Below are 18,653 nucleotides of genomic sequence, written 5' to 3' on the forward strand. Positions count from 1 at the left end.
CACACACACCACACATCACACACACACGCCACACATCACACACACACACAACACACATACACACACCACACACACCACATACATACATACACACATATACACACCACACACACACACAACATACACACCACACACACACACCAAACACCACACATACACACAACACACGCACACACCCCTCCGCATATTTTGCTAATATGCTACTTTTCTATTAACCAGGTGATATATGGTTTGAGGCAGGTTGGAGCTGTTGGAAGAGATATCTCCAAATGCTGAAAGAGCATGAAATGCTCTTAATTCACCAGATACCATCAGTCAGAATTAATCGTCTTTATCATGGCTACCGTCCAACTAACAACCACTTTCTGGGAGAAGATCGATGCTGTTGTTCCAAACAGAAAGGGTCACCCTTCTGCCCATCCTTTCAAACTCCTCCCTTCCCTGACTTTCTCTTCTCCAAAAGCAGAACTTTCTGGGCCACAGCAAATGGATCAGCCAAGATCATTCTGCTCATAGTAAACATCAGTGATCAAACAAACACACAACTCACTGTTGAGCAGCTTTGATTTACAAACAAATGATGTTCCAAAAATTTTCAGTGGATACTTTGCAAGAATACCTAGTTGCACACAGGGAACTTCAAGTTCCCTAGGTGACCCACAAAACACTGTTTAAGCAATAATGTCTTCAAAATGCCAAATTGTTATAATGAAAAAAAAAAAGATACAATGCCAGCAATTAAATACACCTGAAAAAAGTGAATATAGTTTTTGAAACAACTTATTCAGCATGCTGATGTTTGAAGGTAAAAGCTAATTTAAGGAAGGAAAAATGAGGAAGTAGTAGCAAAATTTTGGGGTATATTTACTAAAGACTTCTTCACCCTTTCCATGACTTTGAAGACTGATTTACCTGGTTCATTTTTAGAACTAAATCTGATTTCCAACTCTGCACTTTTTTTTTTTTTTTTAAGGTACAGCCCTAGAGTCCCAGCCCTCACAAGCTTGGGAGTAGAAAATGATGTCTTCCTTCTTGTATTTAAATTATGACACCATGGGTGCCTACCAACCATATTGCTGGAAATGAATCTCCTTTAAAGCATCCCCCAGTTATTCCTGAGAAGCCACATGTTCCTCTGAGCTAACAAACACATTAGCCGGCTTGTCCCCTCCCCTTCTACTCAGATTCCCAAATATCATGTTCATTGCTCACAGAGATGGTTGGCCACCTCTACCTGTAAGCCATAGGACAGCCACGGTCCATGCCAAACAGCCTCTGGATGCTTCCAAAGCTTCCAAACCTTGTGCTGGGCTCCATGATGAGGTGAAAGCCAACCCCCCTCCCTGACCTTGTACACACTCTTGGTTGCTCATGCTTGGGGCCTCACGAGGTTTTCTTTATCAGTTCCAGCACACCTTGGTGTCCAGGAGACAGTTTTGTTAGTGTGCAGCCCAAGAACTGTAGCACTAATCAGACTACTAATCAGATATGACTCTTCAAAGGATTATAATTTTTGTTTCTTCAAGGGAATGAAAAGAGAAGATGGAAGGCAAAATTCCCTCAAGATATTATAAGAGTCAGAAGAGGAGTGGAGAGGAAGAAAAGGGATATGTGTCTTTGTGTGAATGTCCTACTCAGCCATAGAGTGAGGTAGAGTCAGGCAAGTCACTATTAATTCATTCAGCAAATTTTTATTGAGCACCTACTATGCGCCAGGCACTGTTCGTATCTGGAGAGCCAAGCAGTGAACAAAGTAGGCAAAGTCCTTGTCCTCAAGGAGCTCACGTTTTTGTAGGGGGAGGCAGGGAGCACAGAAATAAATAAATGGAGGGGCGCCTAGGTGCCTCAGTCAGTTAAGCATCCGAATCTTGGTTTCATCTTGGTTTCATCTCAGATCATGATCTCAGGGTCCTAGGATCAAGCCCAATTTTGGACTTGCCAAAATTGAGGCAGGAAAACTGGGTGGCGGCCAGGGTAGTAACACTTTGTATGCTCTGATAAGGGGCTCAGGACTAATTTTAGTTGACGAGTTTTCAAGAGGAGAGTGAGAGAATTAGATTTAGCTGAACTGGAGTCAAAGAGAACCACTTACAACAGGAGAAATAATAAAGCTTGGCCAGTTCCTTGGCTGCCCACCAGGTGGAGCAAGGAGGCCAGAACAGCTTGGTTGCTAGGGTGGGGGTGGGGGTGGGGGTGGGGGTCGGAGAAAGGGTGGAGCCGGAGAAACCACCAGCGAGGGACTGCTTTTTTAAGGACCAGGAAGCTTCCCAGTCAAGTGCTCCTAACTCTGGAAATAACTGTATTGATTAAAAAAAGTCTCTAGAAAAAACTGGAAGTCACCTAAACATGCACGTTTAGAGGACCTGTGAAATACCACAAAACATTCACATACTGGATTACTGAGAAGCCATTTAAAGGAATGGGGTGGCTTCCTGCTTACCTGTGTGAAAAAAGAGAAAAAAGCAAATTGTAGAATAGTGTATAATATGATGCCTTCTGTGCAGATGTCTAGAAAGAGGACAACAAATTGATATTAGTGGTAATTTCAAGAGAGGGTTTGGGGGCTATTGATTGTGAGTGTATGTGTGTGTGTGTGTGTATCTAACCATTTTATTGAGGTATAATCAACATACAGTAAGCTGCACATATTTAAAATGTACAATCTAATAAGTTTTGGCATACGTACACACCTATGAAGCCATGACCACAATTCCAATAGCGAATATATTCATCGCCCTCAGAAGTTTCCACACATCCCTTTGTAATCCCTCCCTACCACCCTTCCCTGTCCCCCCATCCTAGGCAACCACTGATCTGCTTTCTGTTACTAAGGGTTTGCATTTTCCAGAATTTTACATAAATGGAATCATGCAATATGTCTTATTTTTGTCGTGCTTCTTTCATTGAGCAAAATATTCACCCGTGTTGCTGAGAATATCAATAATTAATTCCTTTTAATTGCTGAATAGCATTACATTGTAGGGATGTATCACAATTTGCTTATCATTCATCTGGTGATGGACATTTATTTGGATTGTGAATAGTTTTGGGCTAGTCCCCAGAAAAACAAAACAAAGCTGCTAGGAACATTTGTGTACTAGTCTTTGTGTTTGCATATGCTTTCATTTCCCTTGTGTAAATGCTTAGTGGGATGTCTAGATCATATGGTAAGTGTATGCTTTAGCTTTTTAAGAACCTGCAAAATTGGGGCACCTGGGTGGCTCAGTCGTTAAGCCTTTGGCTCAGGTCATGATCTCAGGGTCCTGGGATCAAGCCCCGCATCGGGCTCCCTGATCAGCAGGAAGCCTGCTTCTCCCTCTCCCACTCCAAAATTGGTTTCCAAAGTGGTTGTACCATCTTATATCCTGCCAGCACTGTATGAGCATTTCCATTTGTCTTTATCCTTGCCAGTATCTGGTATGACCAGACTTGTAAATTTTAGCTCTTCAAATGGGTGGCTTACATTTTCATTTCTTTAATGATTAACAATGTACATTTTTCTTTTTTTTTTCTTTTCTTTTTTTTTAGATTTTATTTATTTATTTGACAGAGAGATAGGGAACACAAGCAGGGGGAGAGGGAGAGGGAGAGGGAGAAGCAGGCTTCCTGCTGAGCAGGGAGCCCTATGCGGGGCTTGATCCCAGGTCCCTGGGATCATGACCTGAGCCGAAGGCAGACGCTTAACCGACTGAGCCACCCAGGTGCTCCAACAATGTACATTTTTCATATACTCATTTGCTATTTGTAGACCTCCTTTGGTCAAGTGTTTATTCAAATTTCTTTGGGCTATTGACATTCATATTTCACTTTATACTTCATAAAGTTTTAAATTTTAGAATGAGCATCTCTTTTTATAATAAAAAGAAAACTAATTTAAAACACCTCAACCCAGAATACAGTAATAATTACAATTTGGCAAGCAGTTCGAGCGTCTTGACAACCAGTTGTTCTATGCTCAGAATTCAAGCTAAGGCTAAAATAAAGCACAGTCACAGTATTTTGTAAAGGAACTGTTGAAACCAGTGTCAAGACAGGCAACATCCTTTGTGACAACAGAGATCACCAGCCCCCACTGGTCCCTTTTTACTTTTAAAGAATCTGAAAGAAGAGCTTTGGTTTGTATTTGGTTGTGAAAGGGGGGAAAACAGGAAACAGGAAACTTAGGTTGAAAATGGACTTGACTGAACATTTAGCACATGCTGACTTTCTTTGGAGAACCTTCAGTATCCTCGGTTGTTCAACCCACCAAATGGTCTTATAGATGGTCTTGGTGCCCTGCAGCGTGGTGCAGAGCTAAAGGGCTGCACAGTCCAAATTGGAGTTACAATCAAGTTAGGGTTATTGGGTTACTGTCAGTCATAAATTATTGTATATTGTGTAATGCAGTGGAAAGAATCTTGGCAGCCACAGCCGAAGAGAAGCTTTCAGAAGGGACATGTGAGGAATACCAGCTGAACCCATGGCTAGAGAAAGGAACTCAGAACTGGAGACTCCTGCGTGTCTGGCCCGTGCATCTCTAAGAGGCCCAAATTTACAGGCTGCTCCATCCCCTTGAGCCCCGTGGCCCTTTGCTTCTTCCTCTGTTAGAGCACCAGTTGTCTGCTATAGTGGTTACCTGCTCTGTAAGCTATGAGTTCTTAAGAAACTTAATGATTAAGTTCTTTAGGATTCTTGCTTGTGTATTTTTCCAATTTTGTATATCTTCAGCATCTGGCACAAAGCAGGTTCTCAATTCAATTTATATATTTAAGTGTAATCGAGGAAGATAAAATGTTTGCTGTCCACCAACACAGCAATCCAAGAAGAGTGGATTAGGTTTCAGTGAAAGGTCCTCTCAATCACCTGGGCACCTGGAAGGGTCTGGAGCTGAGTCTGGAGGTTGGGGCCTGAGTGAACAGGATAGCTGTGCATTAGAGAGAGAGGATTTGGAGTTGGGTGTGGGGTGAGGGTGGGGTAGAAAAGCAATGGGGACGGAGGGAGAGGATTAAGCGAGATACTCAGAGAGCAAAGCAGCCAATAAATAATACTTCTCCAGGGCCTGGTAGCCAAAGGGTTTTGTTTTGTTTTGTTTTCACAGGGATGTTTAATATTCACATTGAAGTTGTTTGAGTTTCAACAGCATAAACCTCTCCTTGTCCTCTAATATCCTTCATAAAGTCTACATGTTTGGATGGCCCTGTTGTGTGGGTTCACTGTAGAAGCCAAGCAAGGGGCTGAGTTTCCATCTGGGGCAGGGACAGAAAGGCGAGACCATTTCCTGAATGAACTGGGTCGGGGAGCCAGGAGTTGACGGTAACAGTAGCCATAACAAAGTAAGCTTAAGAAAGTATGTGGAAGTCATGGGTAAGGCTTTCCAACTTCCCTTAGGACGTGAATTTGGGAGTCCTGGTTCGTTTTATCTTATGGTGCAGAGAGATCGAGGCTGAAGTGTGCGGTGCAAGACGGAGGAGAGGTGGAAAAGGAGAAAAGAAACCAGAGTGAGGAGAAGGTGTCCTTCCTTCCCTCAGGTGTTCTGATCTACCTGAGGGTGTACCTGCATCCAGGAAAAGACCATCAACAGTGTAGGACAGTCTAAGAGTACTGGAGGGAGCAGACATCAGGGCAAGAGTTTAGGGGTAGGAAGCAGAAGGTTCTCACAAAAGAGCTACGCCTTGAAGGATGGATCTCCCGCTTAAAAGAGAGTTTAATGTCTGTATTTCTGTATAGCTATATGTAAATTATTTATCTAGTGTCTTCTCTTATTGAGGAGAGTGGGGTGGATAAGATGCTCTGGCCCTGAAGTCAAACAGACCAGGCTCTTCACCCTGGCTACCAGCTGTGTGACCTTGGGCAAGACACTTAAGTTATCCGGGCCTCGGTTTCTCCACGTGTAAATTGCAAGTAATGAAAGTACCCACCTTGGAGGGTCGCAGGGAGATTCAAATAAAATAATCTAAGAAAAGTGCTTCGCCTAGGGCCTGGCACAAGATAAATACTGAACAATGCTCACTAAGTGGTATCCATTTATTTATTTATTTATTTATTTAAAGATTTTATTTATTTATTTGACAGAGAGAGACACAGTGAGAGAGGGAACACAAGCAGGGGGAGAGGGAGAGGGAGAAGCAGGCTTCCCACCGAGCAGGGAGCCCGATGTGGGACTTGATCCCAGGATCCTGGGATCATGTCCTGAGCCGAAGGCAGACGCTGAATGACTGAGCCACCCAGGCGCCCAAGTGGTATCCATTTTTATGTAAGATTATTGAACACAGCTTGGAAAGTACAGAGAAAAGCAAAACTAAAAACCTTCAATAGTTTCACTACCCAAAGCAGAAAACCACAGTTAACACTTGGGACGACAACTTGGCAGTTTTCAGTCAGTGTGTTTGACCTTTTCTGTTTCTCTGATTGCCAGTCATTCTGAATATAAAATTTAAATCCGTATTTTTATTTAGTTAAGGTATGATTTTTCCCCATCTTATTATAATCCCTTCAAACCATTTTCAATGACTGTGATACATTATAATACTGTATTATAATTCACGTAGTCATTCTCCTGTTGTTAGTCATTTGTGTGGATTCCAGGCTTTTTTCCCCTCCCTATTCTAAATAATTCAGTAATAAACAGGTCTCTACATAAACCCTTTCCTTTATTTTGTATTATTTCTTTAGAAATGATTCTTAGACATAAAACCACTGGTGTAGAAGGTATCAACAGTTGTATTCCTCCCATTTACTGTCAAAAGAATTCTGCGGGCATCTGGAGGTGGGTATAGTCTCTTTTTTCCACCAATCTGTTGAATACAGTCTGAGAGAAAAGCTGACTCAGAGCTTGAACTCCTAGAGGAGGTCTCAGCTTTTTTTTTTTTTTTTTTTTTATTGTACTCTCTTTTCTTCCCAGTGGCAAGCAGGCTTGGGACCCTCCCTGGCTCCTGCCAGGGCTCCTTCCTAGGTTCAGAGGCAAATGCACTTTCTCTTGGGATCTCTTTCTCGGTGGCTGCATCTCATCCAATATGGATGGATATGCGCTTTGTCACCTTTCCTTGCAAAATGACTTACCCAATATCCAGGTCAGTGGAGAAGGCTGCCCTCCTGAATGTCTAGTTGTGACTTTGCAGAACAGCTTCATGCCTAGCTTAAAGCCCAGCTAAAAATAAAGCTCCCTGTGGCTTTTGTCTCCCTTGGGGACCACCTGGGGAGGCTTTTTCATTTATAAACTGGAGATAAAAGTCTCGGGTGGGATTTGGGTCTCCGCAACTCCGGCTGCATTGCCCAACATTCTCTGGATTGCTAGTGACAGAAATCCAGCCCAGGTACCTCAAGGAAAGCGATGTGCTCATATGTAAATGGTTAACATCTGGCTCTTGGGTGGGGGTGGGGATAGAAGCCCTGATTTGCAGTATTTTCAGATTTCCATGGACTGGAAACACCCTGAGGCTGCTAGAATAAATACCTCTACCAGGGCTGATTGCAAGCTCCAACTGGTTAACAAACAGTTCACAAAGTTCCTGAGAAGTGAACAATAGGCTCTTCAAACCAGAAGGAGCCTAGTCTGGTACACTCAGCGGGGGAGAGGTGATGAACTTAGGTCATCAACCTGTGGGAAGAGCCCAGACACAGAATATGACCTCAGGAATGATGGGAACCAGGGAGTCTAATGCCAACAGGATTCTCTGCAAACCAACTTATTATTATTATTATTTTTTCCACTACAGATAGCCTCTCTCCATGTTTCAAGAGACATGACTACTGGCAGCTTCCAGAATCATGTCCTCAAGTGATTCACAACCAGAGAAAAATGAGGGCCTCTCTTCCAGACAGGGCTGGTTTGAAGAATCCCAGTGAAGGTTGACCAGGGTTGGGGCATTGTCCGAAGATTGTGGGGTCTGTTAGAAGGGGGAGGTTCAGTTGCTGGTCAGACCATTAACCATCTGGATACCATCAGAACCTGGTTCCCATCTCTACTAGTCTTCAAAGTGGCTGATTCAAAGACAACATGAAGGAGCTGTTTTACCCTACCTGTCTTAGCATTATATTTTATAGTTTTTTAAAAAATCTCAGCTAATTTCTTAGACACCAATAATAACACATCAGTGTTTTAAATACTTTTATTTCTCGTATCACAAGGGAGACTTGCAAGATGCTCCCATGTGTTGAGAAATTGTATTTCCTCTTTTGTGAGTTATTTTCATGTCTTTTTTTCCTCACTTATCTCCTGGGGTTTTCAGGTTAAAAAAAAAAAATCTCTTCATTCAACAAATACTACTATAGGCCAAGCATCTGTAAGCACAGGAATACAATACCAAACAAGACAGACAAGGTTCCCACTTTTAGAGCACTTATCCTATTTGTATGGTCTTTTTAGATAATAATATTACTAATTTTTGCTTGTCATATTTACAACATATTTTGCTTGTCATATTTAAGTATTTACAACAATATTTACAGAAGTATTCTTTCTGTGTGCTTTCTTATTCTTTCATAGACAGTTTCATATTTTCATGTAGTTAAATCAGATCTACTCCCCCCTCCTTTTTTGGGGGGGACTTTCCCCTTTTAATTTAAACCTTTTTCTTCCATGCTTACAATTCCATTTCCCCACCAAAATTTTGAGATCATATTCTTTTTCTTTCCTATTTTCCTAGGCTTGAAACTTTTGGATTAAATGATTTAATTTAGGGGCGCCTGGGTGGCTCAGTTGTTAAGCGTCTGCCTTTGGGTCAGGTCATGATCCCGGGGTCCTGGGATCGAGTCCCACATCAGGCTCCCTGCTCAGCAGGAAACCTGCTTCTCCCTCGCCCACTCCCCCTGCTTGTGTTCCTGCTCTCGCGATCTCTGTCAAATAAATAAATAAAATCTTTAAAAAAAATGATTTCTTTGGAATTTATCATAGTGTGTGGATGAGCTGAGCATCTAAATGGGTCATTTTCTGCCAACATGAAACAGAGTGAATTTTGATCGCTGGAGCGTCAAGGTATGGGTTGTTGGAAGGAAACTGGATTTGCTCAGTTTAGGGAATTGATGTGGGAAATGGTGAGGAAGGGGGAATAATGAGCATAAATGGGGTGGGTAGAGTTCTTCTGGAATAAAGGGTCCATATACTGTAGTGATTCTTAACCAGGGCGGGACATACCTGTTGACTGGGCAGCTTTAATGAAGTACCCAAGCCTGCGCCCTTCCATTGGTAGGCTGATATGAGACCAGGGTTCATCCATTTTTTAAAAAGCTCCCTGGGGACTACTGATGTGGGAAATTGTGGGGGATAAATCTAGTCAGAGCAGATCGAGAGAGGTGTCAATGCCAAGCTGAATGTAGGTCCAGGAAGCCCCTGAGAGGAGAGTAGAAGGAGCATGGACTTTGGACTCAGGCAGGTGTAAGTTTCAGTATCATTTTTGACACCTGTAGGCTGTTACTGGGGCAGACCACTGGTCTTCTCTAAGTCTTTTTTTTCTGTCCTATACAAACTTAATCATATTTACCTCATAGGGTTGTGATGATTCAGTGGGAAATCAAGTACAAAATGCTTGGCTCAGCACCTGATATTTTAATTAATTCTCCCTTCTTCCTCTTGAACGAGCCTTTGACCCATGCCATGCCTGCTTCATAGCCTTTGGGACGAACTGATGCAAGATGTTTCCAGAAGAAACAGGTAAATACATGTCAGGATGAGAAACGAAAACAGGTCCAAGTGTCCGTTAGTCCCAGAGGTTTCAGAAGCCTTCAGAGAGGCTGTACCTTTTTGGAGAGGAATCCTCCTTCCTTAGAGAAATGGAAAGAAGCTTTGAACGTCACAAAGATCCCTGTCTTCATAAGCTTGGCAAAGGCAAAATCTGGCTTTACTATAGGCCACCTCGGCTCAGTAGCAGAGATAATCTCAGGTCCTGGGCAGCTTAGCTTAAAAACCAAGCACAGCTGTTGTGAAAATAATGCAGGCAGGGTCACTTTTATGAAGGAAAATTCTCACGCAAATCTGTTTACAGAGTGAAAGATCTCCTTTCTCCGGAATGGAAAATGCCATTACTTCTCAGAAGATCCACCTGACTTAATTTCGTATCATTAGTATTCATTCAGCGATTTGACCAATATTTGTTGATATCACTTCTGTTTGACAAGTACTTTGGAACTGCTTCTACACGGTACTCATTTAAAACTGGTTTTCCATGCTGCCCTACATACAAGTTGACGCCAAATATTTATTTTTGGGTGCTAATCAGTACTCCTTGGAGGAATGCTAATTAGAATGCTAATCCGTATTCTTTGGAAGTCACCCATCCAAAAGACAGTTAGGATTAGTGGAAAGGGAGAGGAGTTTGGAGTCAGAAGCACGTGTCTCCAACCTGGACTCTTGACTATGTGACTTTAAGCCGATGGCTAAAACACGCCGGGCCCCAGGTCTTACTTTTCTCTAAAATGAAAATGTCTTTCTTACTCTAAAGCCAGTACTCTCTTTCTGGAAGAGCAGATTGGGTGGGTGGAAGGGAGGAATGACCTTATTCATTTTAGAAGACAGAAACTTGCATGGTATCAGAGGAGAAAGAGGCCAGCCTGCCCACAGGGAGGGTGTGTTTGGGAATGAGAGGTATCACTGGGACAGCAGAGGAAGGGCCCTTCTGCGCGGTACACTAGTCACATCCCAAAAGCCCAGGCTTTAAGATGTGGTCTTATAAGTCTCTGTATGATGGAGGGGCTTGAGCTGCTGGGTGGGAGATGCGTGCACCAAGAGTCACGCTGCAAGTGAATTGAAAGTTTTCGCTGAGTAGAGTGCTTCTCTACTTTGCCTTCGCTTCTGACAAATAGGTCAAAAGAAGGGTGGTATTTCTTTTACTTGGAAGAATAACAGCACCTAGGCTTTATTGGAGCAAGAGGGGCTTAGATCATTAAGAGACTTGCAATCTCCTGGCTGACATCGGTTCATTACTGACTCAATCTCTTCCACATCCTGGACAGGTCTCCTGAATTACTGTGATGATCATTGTGTTTGAAAGCTTCCTGATGAGCACCTAGTGGCCTCACTCCCATCCACCCCCTTCTAGGTGAAATCTTTTCTGAGGCTCAGCTGGGTTGTAAACAGCAGGCGCCTAGTTCTGCCTGCTGGGTCCTAGGAGATAGCCTAAAGCTGATAAGCCCAGCACTTGCTGCTTCCCTACAGGGTCCCTATAAAATGAAGGGGCCCAGGACTTAGCAGAAGTCACAGAATCCGAACTGCTGGACTCCCCTCTCTACCTTTTTGAAGGCTGAGGAATTCAACCAAAGCAATATAATACTACATCTACATACAATTCTGGTATCATGTCGAGACCTAAGGATTTTCAGAGCAAAAAACCAATGTAAGGAAACAGTAAGTCTCCAGGGCAGTTAAACATCAAGGGATAACCAGGTGTTAATGGTTAGGGACCCAGCCTACACAGGACCGTGAGATTCAGTTCATCAGACGCTTACTGAGCTCTTACTAGGCACCGGATCTTGGGCTGGATACTGGGTGATGGTGGGAGAGATCCAGAGATAATGATGCTAATGACAATGATGGAAAGAGTAGCATGTGCTGAGAGCGACTGTGTGCCAGAAATTGTGCTCATTTCTTTATTCTCTAAAAAGTAGGGGCTCCATAGATACTTATTGGTGAACTACTCACTTGCCCCAGCTATACTGGCCTCCTCTCTGCTCCTCAGATGCACCTCAGGGCCTTTGCATTCACTCTTTTCTCTACCTGGAAGACTCTTCCAGGTATTTGCGTGGTTGGCTCCCATACCTCCTTGAGGTCTTTACTCCAATGTCACCCTCTCTGTGAGGTCTTCTTGACCACCTGATCTAAAATAGCAATCCCAATCCCACAGCCTTCCTGTTTCCCTTTCTCCACTTTACTTTTCCCCCTTGGCACTACCTAGCGTCCTGTGTTTTACTGATGTGCTATTACCTGGTCTCCCTTGCTGGCATGAAAGCTCCACAAGGATAGGGATTTTGAGTTGCTTGTTCATGGCTGTAGCCCTCTTGCCTAGTCAGATGCTCACATCTTTGTGCAACACATGAATCAGGTGCACTCATCTCATACTAAAATCAAACTTTCTGGGTCAGTTACCCATGCAACAATAAGCATGAAGGATAGTGCAGTGAAATGAAGCCGACAAGGTTTTACCCTCTAAAGATCCATGGCCTGATGGGGATAGGATATTACCCTAATTACATAATGCTCTCCATTCTGCTGAAACAGAGCATGATGGCTGCTTTACCGATATTCTTTCACTGAAATCTTACCACAATTCTAGGCCATTGGTGGTACTGTAAGCCACAGTTTATAGATGCTATTTTAGTTTTTTCTAGCGCTGAAAATATCCATCTAGGCTCTGAATTATAGAGGGGCTGGCTTTATTTAGTTGGCACACATTAATGGTCATTTTGTATCTGAAGCTTACAGTGATCACGGTTCTCTTTCATATTTGTTATCTCCCACGAATCCTACAAAGTATTCATCTTCCTCTATAAATGAGGAAACTGAGGACCAGAGAAGTTAGGTAACTTTCCAGAACCACACAGCCTCGTAAGTCTTCCAGATAGGATCAAACCCAACGCAATCCGTATCCTTACCACTCTCCTTTATTCTGAGGAGGCGCTCAAATGATGGAGGGACTGAGCAGGGGGAGAGGACAGGTGGTCAGGGACTAGATTTTCCTGGAAGGAGGCTGCTGGGACTTCCAGATTGGAAGGCTGGGGAGAAGAGCTTGAACAAAGAACAAGGACTTGCATGTGGTTATGGGTCAGGGGGAGTGGAATCCTAGATGGGAGGGGATGCGTAATTCCCGAACCCTCATTCTGCCCCCTTCCCCCCCCCCACTCCTGGTCATTGTGCTCCCCCTGTGATAAGGAGATGTGGGAGATTTCTTGAGCAAGGTCGGGGGAGGGTTTTTTACAGCAACTTCTCTCATTCACTAAGGAATCCATCATAGCCATGCACCTCTTATATCTATGTGGTTAAATTAGCAACACACATTTGTTACATGCTGTCTGAACCTTCCTACAACATTGCATTTCTACATATTACCCACTTCTACTAAACTTTCAAAACTTGGAGACTTTCCCAACACCCCACCCCCTTGAGAGTGGGTACTCTGACAGTGCGGGATGCTGAGAATCAGAAGGCATCATACATTACGTACAGTCATATCCACACAATTAGCCATCCATCATGTTTTGAGTGCCTCCTACAATCCAGGCAAACTGCCTGGCACTAGGGATAAGCAAAGGAATTGATCAGTCTCTGCCCCAAAAGCTCTAGTGTGGAGGACAGTACATAAACAGGCAATCACAATACATCCTGGTAGGGGCTGTGACCATCTGGGGGTTGGGGTGGGAGGGGCACCAGGGAGGGATGTCTTATCCACGTTGGGGTGGGGGCACGAAAAGTTTCAAGGAAGCTGAGTTTCTTAGACATTATGGCAAATTAGGGCAACTGAAGGGAAGCTCAATCTAGCTACAGAGTAGGAAGGGATTTGAGGGAGAAATGAGGCTAGGAAGAGAAGCAGGGGTCAGATTGTCAAGAGTTTTTAAATATATACTATTTTGGTTTGTTTTTGTTTTAAAGATTTATTTATTTATTTGACAGAGAGAGAGACAGCGAGAGCAGGAACACAAGCAGGGGGAGTGGGAGAGGGAGAAGCAGGCTTCCCGCCGAGCAGGGAGCCCGATGTGGGACTCGATCCCAGGACCCTGGGATCATGACCTGAGCTGAAGGCAGACGCTTAACGACTGAGCCACCCAGGCGCCCTATACTATTTTGTTTTATTTATTATTTTATTTTTTTCCCTACAGCACACGTAACGGGTAAAACGTGTCCACCAGCAGCCTGGTGAGAGGGCGCAGTTGCAGAGATGAATTACCTGTGTCAGGCTGAGATACAGTCCTGTCCTCTCCTTCCCAGTTTGAGATTCATGATGCTCATTAAGCAGCTGGATTTTATCAGTAAGCCTTGGATAAATGACTCCGTCAGACTAGGTGTGTTTTCTTATCAGTCTGTCCACTCATGTGCTAATTGGAAGTGTGAGTTCTCAGATCAACTGCCGGATTCTAGCCTTGACTCCTACCATTCTCAAGTTGTGTCACCTTGTACAAGTTGTCCCCCCTGGTGGGGAAACTGGATCATACTACTGCGGTGCCTCCATCGAAGGCTCACTCAGGCTGGAAGGAGGTAATGCATATTAAGCTCCTGGCATAATGCCCGGCACACAGTAAGTGATCAGTAAATGGTGACTTCTGTGGTCCTCCAGGTCCCCTACAGCCTAACCGTGTTAGCAATCATCCTCTTGGTCACCGGCATCCCCATCATCATCACCCCTCCCGCCATCATTCCTGGTATCATTGTAATGATACTGAAATCCTAGGAAGTCATTCCTCACTGGGTTCCTCTCCTCCACTGACCCTCCTTGTGGTATTCTTATGAAAGGGAAGGCCCTACGTGGACGGATTTGACTCACGTGAAATTCATTACGTTTATTGAGCTCCTACTATGTGCCAGATATTGTGTTCTAGGTACTAGGGAATCCAAGAGTGAGTTCAATAAAGTTTTCAGGCATGGAACTTACACTCTAATGAGAAGAGGCAGACAATAATAATTACATAAGCAGAGAAAAACAAATACTCTAGAGAAACATGAAGCCGGGGAAGATGGACAGACAGTATCTCGGGTTGGGCAGCTGTTATCATCTATCTTCCAAGAAAGAGTTCCCCTCCTGCACGGAGCTACAGAATTTGGAGTTGGGGAGTTCCTGGGGGTGGGAACTGCTGAGACCGTGTCCTAACACTCCAGAGCCAGCTACAAAGGAGGCCCCCACTTCGAACACACACCCTGTTTGCAGGGCATTCCGGCCCACGTCTTGGCCTCTGGGGGTCTTGTCAAGCTGGAACCGAGAAGAGGCAATCAACAGTAAGTAACAGGGGCTTTCTGCTTCAGCATTCCAACAGAAATACAGGAAACCAAGAGGGCTGCAGGCCTACAAATCTCTGCCTTATCCTTTATGGTCCATGCACCCTGAGGATGTTCAGAAGTGTCTTCGCACAAGCTGAGGGAAAGGAAAAGATGTCTCTAGCTCTTCCTCCTCTTCTCCACCCACATTCCTGACCATCTAATACGCTTTAGGGAGGAAGAAGAGGACAAGGGATAGAGGTAAAAAACTCTGGGTGTCGGGGGGAGCAGGGAAACCTCCTCCACATGCATGCTGTGCTGATTCAGAGGATGGGCTAGGAGAATGGAAACCTGCCAGCACCGCTTTTTCCTGCCCTAGAAGATTCGACGAGGCATTCCTCTCCTCTTGGTGCAGCCAAACACCACGGCAGAACACGCTTCAGAGGAAAACACTGCCTGCTTTCTCAGGTCAAACACATCACAGCCTGTGGTCTATAAGCCACACAGGGGTGCCGGGGGTGCCAAGAAGTAATGATGAAAGAAAATGGGTTGAAATCTAGACATTGAAACTTTGTGTAGCTCTGCTTTGCTCAGTGACTCTGCAAGCTGTATTAGCTACCCTCTAATTCCCTGAGCCCTGCTATGTGCCCTGCATCATACGCTGTCTCTCAGCGACCCGGTGAGGTAGTTCTTATTACCCACCCCTCACAGATGAAGACACAGAGGTTCAGAGAGGTCACGCTCTTCAGTCAGTCATGGCAGCTGAATTTGAACCCACGTTAGTCTATTTGGGAGTCGGTGTCTTAACCATTATACTTCCCTGCTTCCCAGAGGAAAGGGTCAAGAGGGAAACAGTGAAAATAACAACACTCTCCTCCCCCACCTGCTATGTTTCCGGTGCTCAGCAGAGGCAGAAAATTGAGAAATCTTCCATGCGTTCTGGCATAAGTTCTGTCTCAACTTTAAAAAATGTGAATATTTAATTATTTCTGATACCAGATATGACTATTTTTCTCTAGGAAATAGATTAATAGAATGAGAAAGGTCTTTAGAGATGCCAAAGAGCTGACCTTGAAATCCACGGAGAAGGTTAAGTACACTTCCCCAGGGCACAGAGTTAGGTTGGTGGCAGAACTAAGGTTAAAAGAGCAGTGCTCCTGTCTCCCAGGCCAGAGCCTGGAGGAGCCCCCAAAGCTGCTTTGCAGGTTATCACTGCCCTAACATATGACCGCTTGAAGGAGGATGACTGCTTTGTTTGCACACTAGGGATTTTAAACACAAGCTGAACTCAGCTGAACAGTTGTTAAACAAGGCTCTTCTGGCCCCTTCTGATGAGTTAGTCTCTGCCATCTCCTTTCCTAGGTCATGTGCTCTTTTGAATTAGGAGATTCCTGCGATTTCTCCTTGTATTTAGCTGGAGTGGATTTTCCTCTCTCTCTGGGGCAGATGGTTCTATTTCTAGTTCAGAACCTGCTGTCATTTACTCTAGCCTCCCACACTAATACTGACTCTTCTGTCTGCCTGGCTGGCTTCTGCCAACCTCTGCAATCTGGACCCATTCCACCCAGCTCATCTTTTTCTTCCCCATGTCGTGACACACACTACTTCTTGTCAGATCGGAGTCCTGGGCTTACCCTATTTCTGCCACAGAAATATCCTCCGTGCTCTCCCCCTGTGCAAATCCATTCTTCAAGGCTTTGCTCAGACCCTCCTGCCCCAGATTTCCCCATATACCTACAGCCCTGGATGAGCTCCCTTGACATTTATTTTCTCAAGCACATAATTTGACCCTCAAAATGTTTCCGCACATTCCTCCAAATGTAATGCAGGCCCCTTGAGGGCAGGCCCACGTGTTCATTTGTTCCCTAGAGACTTTTAAAAGCACCTCATATGGTGAGATACAAAGAGAGATATAAGTGATGGTTGCTTCTCGTCCTGGAGGGGAGACTAGTACTTGGCAGACATCTGTCTGGTACATATTGTACCCTCCACAAAGGTTTGTTTTATTGAACTAACATATATGATGCCCCTTATTGCAACAAGAGGTGGCGTTATAGGGAAGGCATCATGAAAGAAGTGGCATTTGAACTGGGCCTTAAGAACAAGGAATGTTACTTTAAAAACAGAATTGGCAGAAGAAACCTTTTCCGACAGCCGGCTGCCGGGCACACACACCGCCAGGCACAAAGCGCACCAGGTTCAGGGGGAAAGCAGCGGAGCTCTGTCCCTGCCCCAGCACCAACTAGCCTTAGTGAGAGTGGGCAGGTTGCTTAATTTCCCTGCCCCCTCCCCTTTCCTTCCCACTCCAAAGTAGGATGGGCTCTGGAAGAGGTCAAGGTTAAAATCATAGCTGTGTGACCTTCAGCCAGTCAGCTGGGGCGGGGGCTCAGTTTCCTTCCAATAAGACGGGTAAAATAATCTTGCCTTGCAAGGTTTTGTGAGGTTTTAAGAACATATTTAAGTTGCTAAATGCAGAGCTTGGTGTTACCGTATTTCCTTCTACCAGAGTAGGGGTGACAACCCCGATCTGCCTCCCTCTCCTGGCGCCGCCCCAGGTTTCCCAGCACACAGCACAGAGCCTGTCCGTTGTAGGGGCTACGGATAGACTGCAGGACCCCTAAAGGGAAAATGGAGTTGAAAGAGCTTCAGAAAAAAAAAAAAAAAAAAGTAAACAGCATGGATAGTGGACTTACCAGGGAAGGGGGATGCTCAATAAATGCGTTTCCTTGAATAGACTTTGTGCAGTCCAAGAATCTTTGCTAACTCTCTCTAAACATGCCTCCGCCGAGCCAACTGGTTTCTCGAAGCTCCTTCTGCCTCCGCCTTCAAACCCCCATTAGGAGTCAAGGCCCCACACGGGTCGGGCTGGGAGGGTGTTATGGGAGGGGCGGGATTTCCCCAAGTCCCTAGAGAAAAGATGGGGGGCGTAGTCAGGTTCCCGCCTCCTTCCTCCCATTCCCGGGGGCAGGGCTCCTGGGCGCCCACCCCCTTCATTGCCTCTCTCAACAGGTCGGAGGGAAGGGACTCGAACTTGGCCCAAGGCAAAAGCTCAACCCCAGCTCTCCTCCCTCCGACCCGCCTGGCCACCCCCACTTCAGCCGCCTATCCCCGGGGCCCTTGTGGCACCCGCTCAGTCGCCAGTCCCGGCCCCGCCATCGACCCAGACCTGCGCCCCTCCCTTTGGCCACCTCGACTCCCGGCCCCCGCCTGGGTAGACCCAGGCCAGTTGCCCTCCCTACTTCGGCGCCTCCTGCCCCCTCCCACTCGGCCACTTCAGTCGCCTGCCCCGGCCTCCGTAGACCCCGCTGGGACACCCCGCCCCCCACCCCCGCCGCCGCAGACCGCGCTCGGCCACCACCCTCCCCTCGGCTCCCCCCGCCCCCACCGCAGGCCTCGAAGACCCCGCTGGGACGCCCTCCCCCCACTGCCACCTCGGCCCCGTAGACCTCGCTGGGACACCCTCCCCCCAACCCGGCCGCCTCAGACCGCGCTCGACCACCCTCCTCCCCTCGGCTCCCCCACCCCGGGCCTCGGAGACCCGCCTGGAACACCCCCACCCCGGCCGCGTGGACCCCGCGGCGCCGCCCCGGCTCGGCCCCCCTCCTTGGGGTCGTGGCGGCGGGGGGAGGGGCCGCGCCGGCCCCCGCGTGCGTGGCAGGCTCTCTCGGCTCGGCTCTCCCGGCCTCCCTTCCCGGGAGGCGGGGTCGGCGCCGCGGCGGCGGCGGCGGCGGCGGCGGCGGAGGCAGGCCCCCTCCTCCTTCCTCCCTCGTCCGGCCTCCTT

The 18,653-nt window shown here is 46.1% G+C and overlaps 1 protein-coding gene across 1 annotated transcript in view; it reads right to left on the reverse strand.

Moving 5' to 3' along the window:
* The window catches only part of TCP11L2 (t-complex 11 like 2), a 71,514-nt gene extending 61,589 nt beyond the window's left edge, over positions 1 to 9,925 (reverse strand). Inside the window, exon 1 of the mRNA XM_034987671.1 lies at positions 9,459 to 9,925. The gene's annotated coding sequence lies outside the window, so the exon portion shown is untranslated. The remainder of the gene's footprint in view (positions 1 to 9,458) is intronic.
* Between the last annotated feature and the right edge of the window lie 8,728 nt (positions 9,926 to 18,653).

Source organism: Mirounga leonina, unplaced genomic scaffold (assembly GCF_011800145.1).
Source record: "Mirounga leonina isolate KUSES-001 unplaced genomic scaffold, KU_Mleo_1.0 Mir_418, whole genome shotgun sequence".
NCBI classification, from domain to species: domain Eukaryota; kingdom Metazoa; phylum Chordata; class Mammalia; order Carnivora; family Phocidae; genus Mirounga; species Mirounga leonina.